The sequence below is a fragment of the Palaemon carinicauda genome, chromosome 5 (genome assembly GCF_036898095.1).
Source record: "Palaemon carinicauda isolate YSFRI2023 chromosome 5, ASM3689809v2, whole genome shotgun sequence".
Taxonomy (NCBI): domain Eukaryota; kingdom Metazoa; phylum Arthropoda; class Malacostraca; order Decapoda; family Palaemonidae; genus Palaemon; species Palaemon carinicauda.
The window spans coordinates 75,000,754-75,006,078 of NC_090729.1; the positions used below are offsets into that span (position 1 = coordinate 75,000,754).

The 5,325-nt window shown below is 34.3% G+C and overlaps 1 pseudogene; it reads right to left on the bottom strand.

The window, feature by feature from the left end:
- LOC137641339 (uncharacterized) overlaps positions 1-5,296 on the bottom strand; it is a 6,130-nt pseudogene extending 834 nt beyond the window's left edge.
- Between the last annotated feature and the right edge of the window lie 29 nt (positions 5,297-5,325).

Consider the following 5,325-nt stretch of genomic DNA (forward strand, 5'->3'; position numbering starts at 1 on the left):
CCATACAGATATTCCTTAAATTTTAAGAGACCATGCAATTGCGTAACACTCTTTATCAATTGTAGAGTAACTTCTTTCTGCTTCTGAAAATTTCTTCCCAGCATATGACACAGGCATAAGCACCTTATCACTTTTTTGCAATAAAACTGCACCAATACCATCCATGGATGCATCCGTTCGAAGATAGGAGGTCTTATTAAAATCTGGCAAAAACAAATTAGGAGATTTAGTTAGAGAAGCTTTCAAGTTATTGAAACTTTTGATTTGTTCATCAGTCCAATTTAGAATATTGCAACTCCCTTTCTTGGGCATGGTTGTTAATGGTGCAGAAAGAACAGAGAAATGTGAAATGAACTTATTATAAAATCCTACAACTCCAACAAAAGATCTTAATTGTTTCTTTGTTTCTGGAAGGGGAAGATTTACTATATCTGCAATTCTATTATCAAGAGGTGTTAAAGAATTGTTACCAAGAGAATATCCTAAATACTTAATTTTCTTATAAGCAAAGAAGCATTTCTTAGGGCCAACTGTTAATCCATGTTCTCTTAATCTTAACAACACATTTTTAAGATGAACTACATGATCTGACCAATTATTACTATAAATAAGGGCATTATCAAAATAACATGTATTTTCCAAACCAGCCAAGACTTTTCTCATAAGTCTAACAAAAGTTGAACAAGCTGTGCTGAGTCCAAACGGCATCTTCTTGAATTGCATCAAACCATACTTTGATGCAAATACAGTATACTTTCTGCTTTCTAAAGTTAAGGGTACCTGCCAGTATCCTTTTGATAAATCAAGCTCTGTAAAATAGACTTTTATTAGAAAGCTTATGTAAAGATTCATTCATACGTGGCATGGGTTCGGCATCAAATACGGTTATTTCAGAAAGACTTCGAAAGTCAACACACAATCTCAAAGACCCATCTTCCTTTTTTAACGAAGACAACTGGGGAACAATATGGAGAATTAGATTGTTCAATTATATCCAATGAGAGCATTTGACCAACCTGATTGTTAAATTCATCAGTTAAACTAATTGGAACAGGATAAGGTTTAGCACGAACTGGAATATTAGAGGTCAATTTAATATCATGTTCCATATATCTAGCAACTCCAGATCTATCACTAATTACATCATGAAACTTAAACAAAACATTAACAAGTTCATCAGTTTGAGAATTTTTAAGATCTTCACGTATTTGATAACTGGTTTTATCAACTTCCAGATATTCTGTATCACATATATCTGAAACAGGTTCTCCAACATTAACAACTTCAAAGTTAACATTACCAAACAAATCATTTGAAGTTTTGACCTCTTCTACTGCTTTTTGAATAACATTTACAATCTTCCTTCTAAAGTACTTCAACATATTGGCATGATACAGTTTAAGATTATTCCCTACTTTTACAAAATAGTCAACTCCATTACTATGGCAACGATTAATCACATAAGGTCCTTTCCACTGCATTAGAAATTTGTTTGTATTATTTGGCAACATAATTAGAACTTCATCTCCCTCAACAAACTTTCTTGGCTTTGCTTTACGATCAAAATACTCTTTATATTTACGTGAATTTATTTCACCATTACTAACTAATCTGGGCCATCTCTTGCAATCGAGAACGCAGATCTAAAACATACTGGTAAGTAGTTTTGATTTCATCATCAGCATTGTTACCAGCAACCAATTCATGAAGGATTGTTAGAGGGCCACGGACACTACGTCCATACTAAAGTTCAAATGGGCTAAACTTTAGAGTATCGTTGGAAATTTCACGATACCGGTCCCATTCTGTTGGATGATCACTACAAACTTACTTTAACATATTTTTAAGTACACCATTCATCCATTCTACAGTTCCATTACATGCAGCATGATATTGGCTTGTGAATAAAGCTCTAATTGATAATCTGTTTTTATGCCCTGAGATCTGACTTAAACTGAGTTCCCCTGTCGCTTAGTATTTCTTTTGGTACCCCAACTCTACAAAATACTTCTACTAAACTTTCAGCTATAGTAATAGTATCAATATTTCTGAGAGGTACAGCTTCAGGGTAGCGTGTAGCTAAATCAATTATTGTAAGAATATACTTGTGACCACGACTTGAGGCTGGAACAATCGGACCCACAATATCAATAGCCACTCTACTGAATGGTTCAGAAACTATAGGTATTTTACACAAAGATACTTTCTTCACTCTTTCCCCAAAATTCTGACATTTATGACAAGACTTACAATATCTATCAATCTCTGCATTAGCCGTCTGCCAATAAAATTTACCAAGCACTTTGTCAATAGTTTTCCTAGAAGAAAAATAACCAGAAATAAGCGATTCATGTGCAAGTTTCATAACTCTTTCTATACTCGAGAGGAACTACAATTTCCATTTTACCAACATCTAGCTGATTTTTACTTTGCACACATACGATAAATCACGTTATTGATTACTACATACTTAACTCTCCCTTTGCAAGTTATTTCTTCCTCCTCCTTCAAGCTTTTCCTAATTGACTTCAGAGAATCACATGTCCACTGTTTATTACTAAAATCTACTGGATTTACCTTAACTTCAGACAAGACATCAGACAAAGGTTTTAATGTAGTTTCCTTAACACTGTTTTCTTGTAACCACATTAACATGTAACTTATTTAAATCTAATTCGTTATCTGGCACAGGTATTTTACTCAACAATTCTATTCCTGCCTGTATGTGTTGTTTCAATCCAGATATTAACCCAACAATAACATCAGAACATTTAATTGGTGCTACGATAACATTTACTCTACCGGAAAAGAATTTACTTCTAATGTAACATCTAATTTTGGGCAGATATATTGGAACACCCATGAAATTATACACCTTCACAGTTTTAGCCTTACTGAGATAACGTGTTGGAATCAAAGTTTCGTCAAGAACAACAGTATTACACCCATTATCAAACAAGACCTCTACTCTTTTGTTAAAAACTCTTCCTTTCTCATCCACAATAGCATTCTTGGGTTTTTCTTCACTAGCTAGAGCGATACTGATCTTAGGAATATTTTTATTAGAAGATTTAGATTGATCAAAATTAACAGGATTATTTGGACAATTGGGTTTAATATTCCCAATTTCGTTACATAGGTGGCACTGCAATGTTTTAAGTTTATCAAGACCTACTTTATCAGATTTAGGTTGCATTCCTAACTTTGAACATTTATCAGACTTAAATTTAGAATTTCTCCATTTAGTAATTTCATGAGCAATCAGATACCTATCAACAGCTAACGCCCTTTCATGAGAATTTTTACAAACCCTTTCTAAAAGAAATGTTCGCAAATCCCTTGAACTATTAGCCAACAATTGGTCCATAATCATAAAAGCACAGACATCATAAGATTTATTAACATCCGCTAATTGCAACCCCTTATCAAAAGTCTGTCTTAGTCTATATGAATACTGCACAAAGCTTTCATTAGTTTCAGTAAATCCCTCTCTAAATTTCTTTCGATATACCTGAGGATTGACCTGAAACGCTTTCAATAAGGCTGCCTTCAATTCCTGATAATTACTTGCAATAGCAGGGTCAAGTCCACAGTACACTTTCAAAGCTCGTCCCCTTAATAATGTGCCTAACAGTCTTCCGGCCCCCATTTATGAAATTCAGCTAATTTCTCAAATCTATTCATTTACACATCAATTTCATCAGTTTTCTCATCAACGGGGGAAATCTTTGGCGAAGATATTACATTCTCGCTACCTACACCACCTATAGCACCACTATTTCTCAACTCTGCTTTGGCTAACTCATGTTTCCTGACTTCCTCCTTCTCCTCCCTTTCTCTTTCAAGACATTCCAATTCAAATATCCTATACTTCTCCTTTTCTGCCAATTCTAACTGAAACCCTTTACTCCTTTTCTGCCAACTCTAACTGAAACCTTTGCTCCTCTCTCTCAGCTACTCTATCCTCTTTAGCCTGTTGTTTTGCCTTTTCTACCAACTCTAACTGAAACCTTTTCTCCTATTCTGCCAACTCTAACTGAACCCTTTTCTCCTCTCTCTCAGCTATTCTACCCTCTCTAGCCTGTTGCTTTGTTATAAATTCCTCAGCTTCAGCAGTTTTCATACCAAGCTTAACCTTATCCATCAAATCACCAAGATCCATAATAATGATGGGTAAGCATACAGTTAAAAAAACAAACACTTAATAATGAGTATTAGTAAAACATTAAATTATGAAATATGGCTAATCATGAACTCATCTTTAAAAGTAGTACTTAAATGACTACCAATGTCTATTATGGGTTTTCCACCATCAATGACAAAAATTTCCATGCCAAAAAAAAAAAAACTAGCATAAAGAAACTGAATACACAATAGGAATATTCAAGGATGAGAAAACAATCGGAACTTAAAGGAACATTAAACTAACATTACCCCTAACAAGCCCTACAATCATCAAGACTGAATTAGCTAGAATTAATAGGATAACGATACAGTTTCTAATTCACTTCCCGACCTCAAACTTTTCCTAGTACGTAATATGACTACACGAACAAATACAAATTTATATTGCACCACAACGAGAATGTATTCCACTTTCAATAAAGCGCTTTCACATGACAGCTCGCCTGGCACAAAAACAACAGACAGAATTTTACCTTAACTCCAGTGATATTACTTCCAGTGATAGGCCACAAACCTAGCAGAACACTTAAATGAAATCCACCAACCTTCACAGGTAAAGAAGTTCACATAGTTGTCAGCAGTAAACTGTAAATATAAATCATAAGTTACACAGACTAGCAACTCTGCAAATGATCCTACTCACTGCGCCAATTGTCAAGCTTTTATTTGCAGATGGAAATGAATTAGGCGCTTGTTACCTAAAACTTTGCTAGACTGGTATTTAGTAAAAAGAACTAAAATTATTCATTTATTAACAATAAATAGAACAACTCATAATAGTAATAGGACTCGTAGGTTGTAATGTGGGTACACTCTTGAAATTGTCGAGATGGCTGAAGATAGTAGATCCATGATGATAGATTTTGCACCAGGTAAGTAAAATGGTACATCCACCAAGTCATTCAAGTTAAGACAATATGTCAAACAGGCAAGACAAGGTAAGGTAAAGTAGAGTTGAGTGTCTGCAACATAAATACACAAACAATAGCTTAGAACAAAAGGTTACTGTTAACATCACTATCAAACCATAATAGCTTTACATAATTATTTAAATAGAACATAATGTGTACAATAAAGAGCAAATAACTTCTTACCATGTGAAAGGTTGCGAGGTTCGTAAGGTAGTGGCCATCACTTGGA